Raw genomic sequence first — 20,063 nt, forward strand, 5'->3', positions numbered from 1 at the left:
AAGAGAAGGTTCTTGCGTGATTGTTAATGCGGTATTCATGCATTGAAATGGTGCATGGCGATTGTGAACGTGCTCACGCTTCGTGGGTAAAGCACAACTCGAACATCAGAAATGTGCCATTCTACAGTCGCAAAAGTGTCAATAAAATGCGAGGAAATCTATTACACCAGCCATCATAGTATATCCTGGTTCATCCCTTATTTTCTAGAACCTGTGAAGGCCAAATTCCAGTTACATTATTCTTGTTTAATAGTTGCCATGCATGCCATCCATGACTTTAGATGAAGTCACTGGATCCGGTATATTTGTGTCGATAAAAATCCCCGTGCATTTTCCCCTATATTTCTTAGCTTCTTTGTTATACATTGTTATAGGTTTTACAGCACTTTTTTTAGTTCACTTTTGTTCAAAAACGTTCCCACTGTACAAGGAAACAACCCGGGGAATGTGAAAGATTTCCATGTGGAAAATTACCATTCTTATAAAGGGAATATCTTATAAATGTAAAAAAAAGGGAAATTCCCCACAGGCTTTCAACAATACATCAGAGACAGAACATCTTCCTATCACACGATATCCAGGTGACTCTCAAAATGTTTCAAAACAGGATTTATACATAACGAGACATGAAAACTCGTCACATTGAGGACGAGTTAGGTGATACGCTTGTGGTGATCAGATGACGGTCATCTGCGATCGACAAAGAAAAGAATGTGATATAGGCACCTTGAAAATATATTGAGCGTGCATGCCAAACCGTTTCTGTAACCACTCGGCCACGGGTCATCCACGGAAATGGTAAGACAAAAAAAAATACACACAACAATGTATAGATATAACAGGGGGAAAGTCAATGCCCACTCAACTATTAAACGTGGCCGTGTGAACATCTATTGCATTGCTAGACGGAAAAGCGGCCTTGTAACGACTGAGGTCGCTATGCCATTTCTGGCAACTTGGGAAAAATACGTCCCGCAGACATAAAACCTATAATCGGCTGGTTTTTGATACCTTGCCTTTAATCACGCACGTGTGCAACCTTACGTCTCTGAGACGTCGCCTTTAACCTCTCAGTCATACGCCTCGACGAGAAAATATGAGGAACGTAAACTTATATGAGAAAGATGACTCAGGAATCGTTTCGTCCATCTTCCATTCTCATTTTCAGTTTTATGCTGCAAAATACTCAACCTGGTGAGAAGATAAAAAAAAAATAATAAAATGTATGATTACTGCAGCTTATTGTCTCAGCTACAACATACTTAAGTTTCAGAGGAAATCAAAATCAAGTGAGGTAAAGGTGCTCGAGCGTTATCGAGTCAATGCATGGATAAAAAACAAAAATCCCCTTTCATAGACATAACGTACAATCTTCGCTGATTTCGATATCTCGCCTTTAACCATACCTTCTAGCATGATGACGTCATCAAATTAGAAAATAACGATATGGACTTGAAAGTTGTTCAATGTATAACATATTCATCGTACGTTGTCAGTTTGCTATTGACATGACGATCGATCACATGAACATGAGGCAGCTATTAGTACCTGTATGAAATTATCATAGGCATGGTTATCAAATTCCCCTAAAATTTCCTTATAATTGCTTTATTTTTACACACAGTTAAGCTATCCCTTTAAACTCGTCACAGTTTAATTAGAATCATTAACATCATACATTAGTACCATATTCAGTTCCATAGCTGATCACGTTTGCTAATTAATTAAGATTAATTGTCTAGAATGTGTCATATGGCCAACCTGTATACACACGTACACACACACACAATGCTAAATGTATGTATCAAACCTCTGTAACACAACTTTGAACTAACTGTAGGAAAATTTCGCTGTACTTATCATCTATACTTTTTATCACTATCTGAAACTCCACAAAAACCACTAATTGACAAATAATCATCAATACAGAAGACTGACTTAAAGGAACAATTCAAATACCTTTTTTACAATGTATAGCTTGTTCCATGTATAAATCAGCACAAAGTAACCACGACTACATTGTGTTACTGAATTGATATGAACAAATTTCATTTTATTACAATATTTTAAATCAGTTTGAAAAGCCCAGCCTGCAAAATTTTGCAGCAGTCGAAGTAATGCAGTCTCCAACGCAAAACAAAGGGATACTATGTGAGTGTGTGCGTATAGTTGTGTTTACATGCGAACGTGATTTCTACATGGACGAAGGTGTAGTACTCCATTGAAGAAAAAACAAATTTAAAAAATAATTATTTTCTTTCGTGCTCTTGTGAGGTTCGAACCCGTACGTGTGCAACCTCACGTTTCTGAGACGACGCCTCTAACCACTCGGCCATACGTCTCGACGAGAAAATTAGAGGAACGTAGATTTATGTACGTGAAAGATGAATCAGGAATCGTTTCGTCCACATTCCATTCTCATTTTCAGTTTTAAATTGCAAAATTGTCAACCTGATGAGGAGATTTCAAAGAATAAAATGCATGATTACTGCAGCTTATTGTCACAGCTACAACATACTTAAGTTTCAGAGGAAATGAAACAAAATCAGCTGAGATAAAGGTGCTTAAACGTTGTTAAGTCAATGCATGGTTTTAAAAAAACTCACCTCCCATAGACAATACACGTAAACTTGTCCGATTTTGCGTCTTTACCTTTAATCACAATTTAAGGTATGATGACGTCATCAAATATCAAAAGCATGATATGGACTTAAAAGGCAAATGTTCAAAGTACAACATATCTGAATTTGGGATAATATTGAGCTTAAACAACAGAGATACGAGTAAATGAATGACAGAAACAGTACCTCAAAAAAATTAATTCCACTTTTTTGATTTCAGATGATGATATGATGACGTCATGAGTTTTCCTGGCAATATTGGTACTTGAAACGTTATTTCCAATTCATATGCTTTTGTAATATGCAATAGAAATATAGGGTCAATGGACGATTTAAAGAGCTATGCCGAAATAAACAAAGACATGTTTTTTCACTATATTTGCAGAAAGACGCGCGCGCGGAATTTCAACTTTGACGCCAGTGCATTTCTTTGTTATAGGTCAACATCGATCGGAAATCAATGGATATTGTTACTCAAAGTATCAGGAATCCAAATCAGTCAAAAAAAATGCATTTTCATGTTGCTTACGCCCTCTGCGCGCGAAATTGCGCGGACGGACGCGCACGCGAGAAAATGTTTGAAACGCTTAAAATTGTCTGAAACTTCGAGATTTCCCATTGGGAAGTCGTTTTGAGCCTTTTAAAATTTTGACGCGCGCAAACGCGCGCGTAATGAAGACCTGGGTAACTAGCGTTAAAAAGTAAGATAGAGCGTGACCTGAACTTTATGTCCACCGAAAATGATACAGAAATGATATCCAGTTATGAAGTTATGATCGATGATGTGACAAGGTCCGAAAATCACAAAATGGCGCCTAGATGACGTCATAGATATGTTACTGTCATGAAAACCTTATTGTGGCTAGATTTTGTCATGAGACATGTTGACTGAAAATGTCATGTTATTCCGTAATGTCATTGTTGAGATATTGACGACACAAAATGTGGCAGAAAGAAAGAAGAATAAAAAACGAGACATGAAAACTCGTCACATTGAGGACGAGTTAGGTGATACGCTTGTGGTCATCAGATGACAGTCATCTGTGATCGACAAAGAAAAGAATGTGATATAGGCACCTTGAAGTTATATTGAGCGTACATGCGAAACCGTTTCTGTAACCACTCGGCCACGGGTCATCCACGGAAATGGTAAGACAAAAAAAAAACCAATGTATAGATATAACAGGGGGAAAGTCAATGCCCACTCAACCAACGTGGCCGTGTGAACATCTATTGCATTGCTAGACGGAAAAGCGGCCTTGTAACGACTGAGGTCGCAATGCCATTTCTGGCAACTTGGGAAAAATACGTCCCGCAGACATCAAACCTATAATCGGCTGGTTTTGATACCTTGCCTTTAATCACAATTTTCAGTGTAATGACGTCATCAAATTACAAAACAATGACATCGTCTTGAAAGACAATTGTTCAAAGTACAACACCTCAGTCGTCGTCATTACATACTATGATCGGTTTGACAAAGTCAACCTGCAAAATTGTGCTGCAGTCGAAGCAATGTGGTCTCCAACACACAAAAAAGAGGGATATGGCGTGTGTGTGTGTGTATAGGTGCGTTTATATACGTACGTGATTTCTACATGAACGAATATGTAATACAAAATTGAAGAAAAAAAAAGTAAAAAAGCTAAGTATTTTGTTTCGTGATCTTGTGGGGTTCGAACCCGCAACCTCAAGTCTCTGAGACGTCGCCTTTATCCACTCGGCCATACGTCTCGACGAGAAAATATGGGGAACGTAAACTTATGTATGTGAAAGATACATGAGGAATCGTTTTGTCCACATTCCATTTTCATTTTCAGTTTTAAACTGCAAAATTGTCAATCTGATGAGGAGATTTCAAAGAATAAAATGCATGATTACTGCAGCTTATTGTCTCAGCTACAACATACTAAAGTTTCAGAGGAAATAAAGCAAAATCAGCTGAGATAGAGGTGCTTAAACGTTGTCAAGTCAATGCATGGTTTAAAAAAAAAATCACCTCCCATAGACATAACACGTAAACTTGTCCGATTTTGTGTCTTTACTTTTATCACAATTTAAAGTATGATGACGTCATCAAACTAGAAAACATCGATATGGATTTGAAAGACAGTTGTTTAATGTATAATATACTAATCGTACGTTGTCAGTTTGCTATTGACATGACCATCAATCACACGACTATGAGGCAGCTATTAGTACCTGTATGAAATTATTATAGGCATGGTTATCAAATTCCCTTAAAATTTCCTTATTATTGCTTTATTTTTACACACAGTTAATCTATCTCTTTAAACTCGTCACAGTTTAATGAGAATCATGAACATCATACATTAGTACCATATTCAGTTCCATAGCTGATCGCGTTTGCTAATTAATTAAGATTTATTGTCTAGAATGTGCCATATGGCCAACCTGTATACACACGTGGACACACAAACACAATGCTAAATGTATGTATCAAACCTCTGTAACACAACTTTGAACTAACTGTAGAAAGTATCGCTGCACTTATCATACATACTTTTTATCATTATCTGAAACTCCACAAAAAACACTAATTGACAAATAATCATCAATACAGAAGACTGACTTAAAGGAACAATTCAAATACCTTTTTTTACAATGTATAGCTTCTTACATGTATAAAATCAGCACAAAGTAACCACGACTACATTGTGTTACTGAATTGATATGAACAAATTTCATTTTGTTACAATATACCATGATCACCTTGAAAAGCCCAGCCTGCAATATTTTGCAGCAGTCGAAGCAATGCAGTCTCCAACGATAAACAAAGGGATACTGTGTGAGTGTGTGCGTATAGGTGTGTTTACATGCGAACGTGACTTCTACATGGAGGAAGGTGTAGTACTCCATTGAAGAAAAAAAGTAAAAAAAAAAATTATTATTTTCTTTCGTGCTCTTGTGAGGTTCGAACCCGTACGTGTGCAACCTCACGTTTCTGTGACGACACCTCTAACCACTCGGCCATACGTCTCGACGAGAAAATTAGAGGAACGTAAACTTATGTACGTGAAAGATGAATCGGGAATCGTTTCGTCCGCATTCCATTCTCATTTTCAGTTTTAAATTGCAAAATTGTCAACCTGATGAGGAGATTTCAAAGAATAAAATGCATGATTACTGCAGCTTATTGTCACAGCTACAACATACTTAATTTTCAGAGGAAATGAAGCAGAATCAGCTGAGATAAAGGTGCTTAAACGTTGTCAAGTCAATGCATGGTTTTAAAAAAGATCCCCTCCCATAGACATAACACGTAAACTTGTCCGATTTTGCGTCTTTACCTTTAATCACAATTTAAAGTATGATGACGTCATTAAATTTCAAAACCATGACATGGACCTGAAAGGCAAATGTTCAAAGTACAACATATCTTAATTCGGGATAATATTGAGCTTAAACAACAGAGATACGAGCAAATGAATGTCAGAAACAGTACCTCAAAAAAATTAATTCCACTTTTTTGATTTCAGATGATGATATGATGACGTCATAATGTAATTATGGAAATATTAATACTTGAAACGTTATTTCCAATTCATATGTTTTTGTAATATGCAATAAAAACATAGGGTAACCAGACGTTTTAAAGAGCTATGGCGAAATAAACAAAGACATGTTTTTCGCTATATTTGCACAAAGACGCGCACACGAAATTTCAACTTTGACGCCAACGCATTCCTTTGTTATAGGTCAAAATTGATCGGAAATCAATGGATATTGTTACTTAATGTATCAGGAATCCAAATCTGTCAAAAAATGTGCATTTTCAGTTTGCTTACGCGCACTACGCGCGAAAATGTGCGGACGGACGCGAACGCGCGAAACGCTTAAAATTGTCTGAAACTTCGAGATTTCCCATTGGTAAGTTGTTTTGAGCCTTTTAAAAGTTTGACGCGCGCGTACGCGCGCGTAATAATGTCTTAGGTAATTAGCATTAAAATGTATGATAGAGCGTGACCTGAACTTAATGTCCGCCGAAAATGATACAGACATGACCTTTAGATATGAAGTTATGATCGATCATGTAACATGGTCCGAAAATCACAAAATGGCGCCTAGATGACGTCATAGATATGTTACTGTCATGAAAACCTTATTGTGGCTAGATTTTGTCATGAGACATGTTCCCTGAAAATGTCATGTTATTCCGTAATGTCATTCTTGAGATATTGATGACACAAAATTGTCCAGAAAGAAAGAAGAATAAAAAGAAATAAAGAGAGATTTTGACAATCACAATAGGTGATACGCTGATAGCGTATCACCTAATAAAGCCCCTCGTCTGTATTGTATTGGCAGTCGGCATTTATCTTGATCTTTAAAAGAAGACATCAACCTGATTTCTATAATACATGTTTTCATCCAAAGGACATCAATGTAGAATCTAATTTTCAGAAATCATGCAAAAAAAAAGCAAGCAAACAAACAAACCAACAGAGGACCTTGTCTGCATGAGTCGTGTTAGGCAAGCTTAGGAAAATAGATATATAGATAAATAGGAAAATTGTGTACTCATTAAAAGCAATTCATCACTGATTCATTTCAATTGAAACCGCAGAAGTGTGCATAATCTAATAGTGGGGCAGATATGTAGCAAAAATTGGTCGAGATGCTCACGTCCGGCGGAAAGTATGAAATTTTGCATATAAGGGTATTTTGGGGTGCTGATTTCAAAAATTGCCGGATCCAAGAGATCTGACCACGGGGTCAGCCGCCATTTTGAATTTCAATAATTCAAATTCAAATAATGTACTTTTTGAATTACATAATATACACTTACTCTTGATAGTTATACTCTGCTCTGTTCTGGTTGACTACGGTAATGATGCACTGTACGACATTAAATCCTTTCTACTATTAGAAATAACCATTTACAACGTTTCCATCACCCACATTATACAAAGGTTTTTTTGTGTGTGTGCTTTTTTTTTAATGTTCACGGCATATTATATCAATATTGATTATACACTTCCCCCTGTTACAACAAAATCACGATGTTTCAGTTCTGCACGAATATCTGATTAGAAATAAATCACATAGCAGATTATATGTTAACGTGTAACCTGTATTCAAGCAAAGGCTTAGAAAGCACCTCCTTGCTTCCGCTTCTTATATGTTGATTGATAATAATTTGACCTACAATAGATTAATTTTTCAAGATGTGTACTTTGTATTCACAGATGCAATTGGAAGTCAATCATCTTGCCATTCAATGATGCTGAACTCGCACTCTTCTGAATATCATTACATGCTCTTCACAACTCTCTTTCAGAGTAAACATAAATCTAGTCAATTTAGAATTTTACAAGATTTTCGACTTATATTGAATGGTCGGCTTGTTTGCCTTCAAATAAAATTATTCTCCCGAGGCTTTATCTATAAATGCAGCATATCACTTGAAGCCTTGAATACCTTGCTACTGCACAATATAGTATGTGGTATAATATTGATTACATACCTCACGAATTAATTTTGTCCTCTGATAGGTCGACAACATTGAAAGCGTTAACAGAATATTTCTGCCATGAAAATCCCTGTCCCGTCACGCTGGTAATTTGCTAAACGTACCACTAATAAACCACACAATTTAAAATATGAGATTCTGCCAAGGATTTTGCTCCTCACCACCACTTGCTCATTTTAAGATCTTTCGATTCTGCTCATTGTATTGACGCGAATATAGTACGGTTGTCCGCCAACAAGCAAGAAATCAAGACTCATGGTTATATAGGTTTCACGGGCAAATATGAAAGGCGGTGATCAACTCTGGTTATAGGTAATGCGGAGTCTCAGATTATAGCTTCCCCTGTCCACATACAAAATAATGAGTGGGTACCGCGCACCGCAGATCAGGATGCATACACTTGGAGTGTCAAATTTTGCATGGGTGCAGAAGAAAAGAACTTGTTTAATTGAGTAATCGGTCAACTTTACAAATCTTAAACATTGATTAAATCCCACCTCATTTGCTGTCAGTTTTGAAATTATTTGTGAGGAAGCTCAACAAGCTGAGATTATAATGGCCCTCACAACATTCAAATTTATACATGCTATAAACTTGCTTCAAGTTCAAACAGTTGATAGTACATAAGCAGGCCTAAATATACCCATGTCCACGTAAGATGTATAGAATTACGTAATATGAGTAAATGCTATAACTATGTGAATGTTTGTGAACAAAATAAACAAAATTGAAATCACAAACTGAAAGTGAAACTTGTAAAGAGAAGGTTCTTGCGTGATTGTTAATGCGGTATTCATGCATTGAAATGGTGCATGGCGATTGTGAACGTGCTCACGCTTCGTGGGTAAAGCACAACTCGAACATAAGAAATGTGCCATTCTACAGTCGCAAAAGTGTCAATAAAATGCGAGGAAATCTATTACACCAGCCATCATAGTATATCCTGGTTCATCCCTTATTTTCTAGAACCTGTGAAGGCCAAATTCCAGTTTCATTATTCTTGTTTAATAGTTGCCATGCATGCCATCCATGACTTTAGATGAAGTCACTGGATCCGGTATATTTGTGTCGATAAAAATCCCCGTGCATTTTCCCCTATATTTCTTAGCTTCTTTGTTATACAGTCCAAGCAAGTACCCTATCAGGGATAAAACTGAATTACCCTCTCAGGGCTATTCAGCGGCTCAACGAAGCGTTGCGATCGTTATCGCTATTCTTGTTGCCGGACGTTCCGATTTATGACTCAAAATGTTGCGGAGTTTGCAGGCTCGTGCGAGCGCTGCACGCTGGCATTGGCAATGATCTGAGTGGTCTTGTGTATCCATCATTCACACAGTCCGCGCCGTTTGTATACACCCGGGGTACCCACATGCAGGCGATAAGTCACAGCGTCACATACCAACGGCCGGGGATTTCCACATACAGTCTTCGCACATCGCGATAAGATGGTTTCGTCAATTTGCACAAATCGAAGCTAAAACTACACTAAGTGCACATAGTCGTTGCAGGATGATACCACACACACACACAAACAAACAAAACAAAATACGCAGTGTCCCTCTCAAACAGAACTACACTAAGTGCACATAGTCGTTGCAGAATGATACCACACACACACAAACAAACAAAGCAAAATACACAGCCCCCCTCTCAAATGGAAGTTGGAACTATTTTCGCAGTTATATAATTCTCCCACAGTCCCAAGTAAATATAACACAAAATGCCCAATTGGTCCTCCAAAATATTCATGGCATGACAGGGAGGTGGCAAGAGAAATTCCTATGCCTGATTAGACAAACTGTACCGTGCTAATCATCCATGATCTCACTGACAGCTCACTGGTATCGAGGAAACCCAACTAAACACAAAAACAACATCACCCAACCCCCTCCCAAGTAATCTGCATGGTATGTGTTTCGCAGTGATTATCTACAACCAGGGAGGTGAGACAAAACCTCTCACCTCCCTGCTACAACAGACACTGCCGATCGAGAATGCCAGAACGGCCAGGGTAATAAACTTTTCGATGTTGTTTCACAGCACTTTCCCAAGATCGACGCAGGGGCGTGATCAATTCACATTTTGATTTTTCTGATTACCTGCGTTGACACATCTTCTAATGTCCCCTGGAGATCATACTATAAAGAGGTAAGCATTGGTGTCATCCTACACAATATATTTCCAAAATTTACAGTTTTGATTTCATGTATATCAATGTGGAATGAGTTAGGTACCTTCTCACAACAGAACAGCGAGCTTTGGCCCACGAAAGCGGCGGCCAAGCAAGCAAGGCGAGTCAGAGAGCAATACGATCGTCGGCCATTCCACGTACACCGGGCTAACTGCGTATACGGGAGGCAACTAGTTTGCAGGCACAAACCCTTGTTGGTCGTATAGGAGTCTGCATGCGCCGAGACTAATACACGCACCACTACACTGCAGCCTCTCCCAACAAGGAGAAGCTACAACACAGGGCCTATGGGACAGTGCCGAAGTGGTGCATATAGTAGTCTTGATGCAGACTCCTTTACGACCAACAAGGGTTTGTGCCTGCAAACTAGGAGGCAACAGGCAAGCGGTGTGTGCGCGTTTTTCTCAGTTCCAGTAGCGATAGCCGAACAAAATGCAAAACGGATTGAATGAGGCTAAGTGGACAAAATTTTCGAACATGTCGTGCTTTTACAGAGAGCGTGTGAATTTTGCTCACCCCGGATTGTCCTGCAAAAGAGTCTATGAAAGCAAAAACTAATAATCTTTACTCTGAGGGAAAATGAGCGCAATCCGCGGTGAGCAAAAAATACTGTGTATTTTAAACGCAGACAAGTCGAAGCGGTTTTGTCGGTTGCCATAGACTTTACACGTGAGGGTGATTCGCTTGGCACTGAGCCAGGTTCGGCGAGCTCGTTCGGTCATCCCCTATAGGGTAGTTGCTTGGACTGTTAAAGGTTTTACAGCACTTTTTTTAGTTCACTTTTGTTCAAAAACGTTCCCACTGCACAAGGAAACAACCCGGGGAATGTGAAAGATTTCCATGTGGAAAATTACCATTCTTATAAAGGGAATATCTTATTAATGTAAAAAAAAGGGAAATCCCCCGCAGGCTTTCAACAATACATCAGAGACAGAACATCTTCCTATATCACACGATATCCAGGTGACTCTCAAAATGTTTCAAAACAGGATTTATACATAATAAAGCCCCTCGTCTGTATTGTATTGGCAGTCGGCACTTATCTTGATCTTTAAAAGAAGACATCAACCTGATTTCTATAATACATGTTTTCATCCAAAGGACATCAATGTAGAATCTAATTTTCAGAAATCATGCAAAAAAAAAAAACAGCAAGCAAACAAACAAACCAACAGAGGACCTTGTCTGCATGAGTCGTGTTAGGCAAGCTTAGGAAAATAGATATATAGATAAATAGGAAAATTGTGTACTCATTAAAAGCAATTCATCACTGATTCATTTCGATTGAAACCGCAGAAGTGTGCATAATCTAATAGTGGGGCAGATATGTAGCAAAAATTGGTCGAGATGCTCACGTCCGGCGGAAAGTATGAAATTTTGCATATAAGGGTATTTTGGGGTGCTGATTTCAAAAATTGCCGGATCCAAGAGATCTGACCACGGGGTCAGCCGCCATTTTGAATTTCAATAATTCAAATTCAAATAATGTACCATCTTTTTGCGGATCTGTGGGAGACGGGAAAGGGGAAATTGGAGACTCTAACTCTTTCCTTTATACTAAGGAGCTTGCAGAGAGGAGATGATTGAAGAAACAATACTTACTTGAAAAAGTGGAAAGTATCAAGAGCAGAGGAGGGAAACATTTCTCGTTGGAAAAGAAACCCTCTGGTATCTATAGAAGATGCAAAATTGACCATGTAAAGTGTATCTCCTACACATCAGACTGTATGTAGTCCCATGCGTAACCAAGTGAGGACACGAAAACTCCCGTCAGCATTGACAAAATGAGGTAACATTGATATTGCTATTCACGTGACTACGATGTTCTAAATTGATAAATCTACATTCATGGAATGTATCGGTGTACATGAATAAATCAGACCATTTCTTTAGAGAGAATTCAAAGTTCAGTTGTGGGTTTATGACACAAATCTGTTACTAATACTTTATCCTTTAAACCAGCCTCAGCAGATGAAATTTTAGATATTGGAAAGGCATTAAAGTCTGGGAAAAGCATGGTTTTGACGATATTGATATTGTTGACCCCTTTTTGCATGTGTGTATCTTTTCGTATAAGTAGTGGTATTGCACCATCCAAAATGAAAATATCAAAAGTTACAGTTTTTAAAAAAGATGATCTTAGAATATTGACAAATTGCCGTCTGATATCCATATTGCCTTGTTTTTCAAAAATATTAGAAAATTAGTTTTAACTCGTTTTTATGATTTCCTGCTTCAAGATGATTTATTATACGATAGTCATTATGGATTTTGGCAAAATCTGTCTACAGATATGGCAATTATAGAAATGCAAGACAGAATAATTCAATAAATCAATGGTGGCAAAGAATTTTTGACACTATTTATGGATCTTTCTTAAGCTTTTGGCCGTCTTTCTCACGAAATTGTACTTCAAAAATTGCAATATTATGGTGTTCGTTGTGTCTTAAAATGTTTAGATTTTATTAATCATTGTTTATGTGGACGGAAACAATTTACTAATTATGATTCTTTTCATTTGTCTTTTAGAAGAATTAGTGCGGGTGTGGCTCAGGGATTAATTCTTGGACCTTTGCTGTTTTTAATTTATATAAACGACATTGTCAACTCTACCATGAATCTCATTTTATTTCATATGCAGATGACACCTCACTTCTTGCCTCTCATAACGATATGAGTATTTTGTATTGAATCTTTTAACAATTTTTTTTTTTACCCACGCCGATGAAAATCGGCGGAGGTTATGTAAAGGGTTCCGTACGTTTGTTTGTTTGTTATTGTTGTTTTTTGTGTGTTTGTTTGTTTGTGTACAAGATAACAAGAGAACAGGTGAACGGATTTGCACCAAATGTTCAGGAAGTATTTTGATAGTGACAGGAAAGACTTGATTAGATTTTGGTGATAATCGGTTGACCCCTGGAAATTCTGTGTGACCTTGTGTGACATTATCCCGTTCTTACTTTGCGATTATCCGCTACCATACAAAAACAGAACTCCCAGACTTCGCTGCTCAAATGATCAATTTCAAGTTTTCAATTCAATTTCAATTTCAATTTATTTGTTCATTTCCACCAAGAATAACAAATTACAAAAATTGTTATATTGGGCGAAGACAAAAATCAATGATTTGACAATGAATGATTTGACAATCATGACAGATAACTGATAAGAGACTTAACATATTTATACATCAGGTGGAAAAGATGGGAGACCTGCTGAGAAGCAAGGCTTGTAAATTGCATAAACTGCTATTACAAATACAAAGTTGTTTGATAATAGGTTCTGACGGCTTTTGACGTAAGAATTCCGAAATTTACGTTTATTTGAGGGACTAGTCCGTCAATTCAAAATTTGTGAATATATTGTGAAAGTTCACTTTTCGTCGTCACAAAATGGCCTGTATTTTTTTCAGATTAATATTCATTCTTTTTATTTTCGTAGGAAGAACATTCCTTAATCACGCAAAATTTTGCTCGGTCCCAGTCACATTGCACGATATGCGCATTCATTTCAAAATCCATGCGTGTTCAAAGCCGCTGAAAATGCGCCGCGCACTACCATGTAGGCGCAAAATTGCATCGGGGACGTTATGGCGCTCGTTGGTGACAAAATACTGGTGCAGTCGACACTCGTGCAGTCAACCCTTGTACTTTGAATCACTGCATCGGCACGTTTTGTTTTTTTCTTTTGCGTTTTTGCGGATACCATCACACTCTCAGCTTGCGATAAGCAAAATATTCAGCAAGAAAACGGCGCATTTCTCGATTTTTAGCTCTTTTTCGGCGATCCCGTACTCTTAAAACGGGACTTAATTAGCGCGCGCTTTGGAAAAGTCGCGCCGATTCTGCTCTTTTGACTGTGGAATTCGGGTTTTTCGATGGCTTTTTTAAGGCGACTAAAAGACTTTCCTGTTGTGAATGAGTGTGCCGGTACATGTATGCGAAATGTATGACTTGCGTGTGTCGTGACCGTAGAACTCACAGTCCATGGGCCAGGCCAGATATTGGTACCACCTGAGGTGGCAAAACCTTTTTGGTGTCATTTTGTTTGTTGGGCATAGATATGCTTATCAAGCTATGATAGCATTTCCAAATGAGTAGCTTAGTCATAATTAATGTACTTTTAAACAATTTGGTTTCGTTTTCATATTCCTATACTTCTGAATCGAGACTAATTGCTATACAAAGAAGAGCCCTGTCTTCTGTATGTCCACAGGTGTTCTGTTGTAAACGCGATTAGTCTTTATTCAAGACAACGAATGGAATATCCAAAGGTTATGATACAGTGTATATCCCTTTAACTAAAAACAAAAAAAGCAATTCCTCGTGCATTTTGCCGAATTTTCGTATTTTTTTCAATAATTATTCATCGTTTTCCGGTGAAAATGCAAATGCCACGCCAATGACGCTTTATTTCTATCCAACAACAAAATATAATGCAAATACAATGTACTGGTATACACTGCAATCACTTATAATAAACAATATCGTAAATGAACATAGTGACTTAAAAAGATAGATCTGCTTAAAAAAGAAAGGCTTTTGAAGTTGCGCCTAGTCTTCACAATATTCATCTTTAAGTTTGAAGAAGGGGAGGGGATCTTTATCCCTCGCTCAAACGTGAAGATGAAACAAAAGGTGCTGCTATATAGTGCCGGGGATACAATCGTATTGCGCGGCAATGGACATTTCTAGTTTGCATAATGCACGATTGCTTATACTTAAAGTTACAAAGATGTATTCATATAAGTGTTGCTTTTGTCATGTAAAAGTTACATTAAAGTCACATTGCATGAGAGAGAGAGAGAGAGAGAGAGAGAGAAGAGAACGAAAACAAAAACAATCATCTGCGAAGCATAACATTCTATGTGCCCTTCAGGGCATGACGTTATAGAGAACCATGATTTCCCAATATAAAATAAACAATGAACAACAGAGAAGGAATGAATTCCACTATTAAAGAGAATTGTCATTGCCACCTTAACTAGAACTGCACTCATATCTCAATGAAAATCAATATCGAGCTATTTCTACTGAAAAACTCCCATGATAATCAATTACAGAGTATATATTCTGTACAGTGTCGGAGTAGATATGGATATTATGAAAAGCTAAACAAAAATCACGTCTGACCCAGTGGCGAAACTGGATTACCAATTCAAGAAATGCTGTTGATTCGATTCTGATTCAGAGTAGTTGTCATCTGAGCGGAATGAATCCACACCTAGTCATCAGACAAGAGAGAATTATTCGTACTCTGCTTATAATTATGATAATGATATTGATAAAAGTGAAGTAATATCATAAGATTATCTGATAATAATACACTGAAATCAATTTCCTCTTCCTTTTGCTTACTTTTCCGCACTCCCTCCTGTTCCTCCTCCTCCTCCTCGTCATAATGCAAGTTAGACCGTGCATTGGCGTAGAAATAATACGGTGCCAACTCATCATTTATAACTCAAAACCGCCCTTACTCTTTGAATGAAAAAGAAGCTTTATGGTATTGTCTTTCTTGATGAGTAAATCATACATACGAAAAGCCATGACCGTATCGCTGGGAATCTCGAGAGATTGTTTGCTGTTTGTCTTTACACTCCCTCCGGCTCCAGCCTAATAATGATAACGACATTTGATGAATATGACGGTTAAGCATAAGTTACACAAGCACAGGAATACAATCAGCAAAACACTATAGTCCGGGTGCCAGACAATATACGTTGTTTTACCGTCCATGCGCAGTTTCTTTTGTTGTTGTTTTTTTTTTTGGTTTGGTTTTTATGTTGATATTACCATATATTTCGGCGATGCTGAATCTGAATCAGGACGAAGCAACTCGTGAAATATTGAGGATTTTAAGATATTCAAAGTTGCCGCCAAAATGACCGCTAAAAATGAAATTCCTAAAGATTTCCTCATAATGGTGTAAATTTGGACACCAATATCGAGTTGTACCGCATTTCGAGGGTGTTGTTCAAATCTGAATCTGGATGATTTAACGTTTGCTTTCTTGAGGATTCTAAAATCCGAATCTGACTCTGAATTCTGAATCCGAATCTGTATGAAGCAACTCGTTTTATCCCCGGGTTTTATGAGATATCAAAAATGGTGGCCAAAAATGTAGATTTAGAAATAGGTATTTCCTATTTTGAGGTTGCTGATTCCAAATCTTGTTGATACAAGTATTACATCAATGATGTTTTTGAGACATTAAAAGGCGAAATCTAGTCCAAATATAAGTTAGTCTGATAAAAAGGACTACAATTTTATGAGTTAACTGTAAAAATTGGACTGAAATCAGATGAAAAATAAGGACGTAACGACATTCTGAACTTTCGCTAATTTCTGCCAAACATTACCGTTCTTGTACAAGCATGTACAGTAGATATGAGTTTGCAAATGAGTGAGCTAACCATGTCAGATGTCATAACCTCACAATTGTCCATTGATCATGTAAAAGAATAAATAACGAAAATTCAGTGTTTCTGTCATTGAAGTATGAAACTTGATGTTATTCCTGTTTAAAATGTGATAACTTCCTTATTTTTCAGCTGATCTCGATCACAAATTCACCATTGAACTCGTAATATTTTACTATTTCTTATCACACTAACACTTTTTCTTTCAAATAACGATTATAAATATTTCAAACAACAAAGATAACATAGAAAATTTTCATTTACATTCATAAATTAGAGAGAAGTTCAAATATAATCAAACAAATCATTTCAAAGATTAAACAAAGGTCTTCAACATCGTGTTTTGCTTACTTCAAGTCTCTTCCGTAATTCTGATAGAAACATTATCGCAATCTACGTTCTCTATAATCAACACCTTTGTAATAACGTAGTAATATCAATTTATAAATACACCAAAAAGCAATATTCATAAAATCATTTACTTCCTCTTCTTCATTGCTCTTTAAAAAAACCCCAATATCAATGTCAACGGAAACATGAAAAACTTGTTGAATTAACCAAAAAATATAATTCCACAAGCTCCTGTTTAGTTCACATGTAATAAAAGCACATGCGATATCCTCATCTAATTGACAAACATTACAAAAAATTATTACCGATTTTTCTCTTGAACAAATTCATCTTCACTGGTAATAAATTACATTACACTTTAAACTTAGATTCTTTCAACTTGTTATCTTTTACTTTCACCAAATTACGTACAAACCAATCATTCCAAATTATCTTCATCCCCGAAAAGCTTTCCGAGAAAATAACAATAACAACAACAACAACAACACCTGGTATAAATAGTACTCCTTCTTGCTTTATCAATTGATCATAAAAATACTTCTATGTTACATCGCATCTCTTCACAACTTTTTTTTTCCAATTTCTAAATGTTGGGTACATATTGATGAAATATTCTGCTCTCTGTCAATAGATGTTTGAGGCAACCAGATTTTCGGTATAGCCTCCCACAGTTTCGAATAATCCAAAATTGCTCCAATTACTATTTCTGGATTTCAGTAATGACATGAGTTCTTCCACCGTTATGTATCTCCCTCCCAATAAGATGTCTCCCAATCGGATACTACCACTCTCTAACCATTCCTTGTAAATCAGAGGCTTCTTTTTGAAAACAATATATTGGTTGTGCCATAAAACGTTCTTTTCCACAGGGGGCTTCTTTCCCAATATCTCTTTGTCTACCAAGGACCAGGCGCGCATCATTTCAATGTAAAAAAGAGGCATTTTTTTAAAACCAAAAATGGACGTAACAGTATACACTTGAAAATCACAATTCAACAACGAATCTTAACCTCCACAACGGTTAAACCAATAATGAACAAGGGTTTTCCACATGGCTTTCGTGTTCCATTCTCCCTATCCGCCCTATCCTAAAACTTAACACCACCTTTTCCACACCACCTTTCCCACATCCACCATTTTCAATCAACCATCTGATTTTTTTTTTTATAACATCACGCCTTCTAACCTTTTCTACCCGACTTTGCCATAAAAATCTAAAAAACATATTCAACATCAACCAGATTCGGATACTCGCGAGAAAAGTAAACCGTCAATCTATTAAAGTATTCTTAATTTTTACGATTCATACGGAAATACCTAATATCAAAATCTTATTTTTTGCCGACATTTGGATATCTCAACAAAAGTTTCTATATTAATTTTCAATTTTCGAATTAAGCACCATCGAAATAGGTTAATGTCATTATTTTTCGTCAAATTTTCATTATCTGAATTTAATGAAGTATATTAGAAATCAAAAATTTGGTTGTCATCTTGAATACCTTCAAATCCTCAAGAATGCAAAGGTGGCATCATCCAGATTCCTATTCAACACCATTGAAATATGGAACTTCAGTTTTTGTGCCCAGTTTTTCACAACTTTATAGGAAATAATGTAGACGGAATTATGACTTTTGGGACCATTTTGGCAGCCATTTTGAATGTCTTAAAGCCCTCGCGGATAAAAGAGTTGCATCATCCAGATTCGGATGCAGCACCCTCGAAATAGGGTAAATCCATCCCAAAACATCTGGTGGACGGTAAAACAAGGTTATGCCCCAAATTAGACTTTGGCACCCGGGCTACAAGTACAGTATCATCCTATGGTGTTCAACAGGCTGTCTCCAAAATAAAGGGCAAGTTTACCTTCATAGACATGTGGATTGGATGAATGCAGCAATCGTTAGAAGACATCAGTGAAGTTCGAGGAAAATTGAATGACCTGTTCCAAAGTTCTACATCTTGTTAAGGGGGAATTGCCCTGGATTGTAGTTGACGTGGATTGTAGTTGACGGGGAGAAAATCCAACATATTATTAATTTTCATTCATCTTGCATAATAAGAGATCACTTGACTTCCCCATTGAAAAGGCAGGGGGACAATATTACATTTACCTACGCCAGTTTCAAGTCGGGGAAAGTGCATTTTTTCAAAAAGGAAAATTTTGTGAATTTCTTTTTATATTTTCTTTATCATTCTACGCGTGTGATATCAGACACTGTAAAAGTCTTTCAATCCAGCAATGACTGCTCAGAAACTATAAGAATTCTTAACTTTTGAACAGATTGTCCGATTTTCCCCATACTTCACCGGCAGCTGATGTGTTCTATAATAGTATTCCTTCATTCACTCAATCCACATGTATTTGAAGGTGGACTTGTCCTTCACCTGCAGTATAGCCTAAAATACCCTAAATGCTTGAAGCACAACACTGTCAACTTTCGTTAAGCAGTGGATTAGGTAAAATATTGGGCTCATTGAGATGCTAAATTTAGCTGGAAAGAAGCGAAGTTTATTCGAAGTTATGATTGCAGTGATGTGAGTTAATGAGTGGTTTAGGAATTAAGCCTGTACTTAATTAAGTATGCATTGATAAATGCAGTGAGAAGTGAGAATATTGTTGTGTCGGTTTATGAACGAATTATTAAACGGGTATCTCACCGGGCTTGAAACTAATTCGCAAAAGCAGATTTGGTTGTTGCAGAGATGTCTTCGCTAGCCAACGACACTGAGATGTCTATTGAAAGTACAGTGTCTTCAAGCAGTCGCAAGAAATCTAACAGTGTCTAAAGACACGATTTAACAATGCGGCTGACCGATTTTAAGAATTCTCAATCTGTCTGACCTGTATTATCATGTTCAGATGAATGAAAACTACAAAGAAATGCAAGCATAATGAAGATCATGAATTAATTTAATCAAAAACCGACACAGTAATATTCTCAGTTCTCTCTGTATTCATCAACGTAGGCCTACGCTTGATCAAAA

Source organism: Diadema antillarum, unplaced genomic scaffold (assembly GCF_040938485.1).
Source record: "Diadema antillarum isolate AM-2024a unplaced genomic scaffold, OU_Dant_1.0 seq00000722_RagTag, whole genome shotgun sequence".
NCBI lineage: Eukaryota > Metazoa > Echinodermata > Echinoidea > Diadematoida > Diadematidae > Diadema > Diadema antillarum.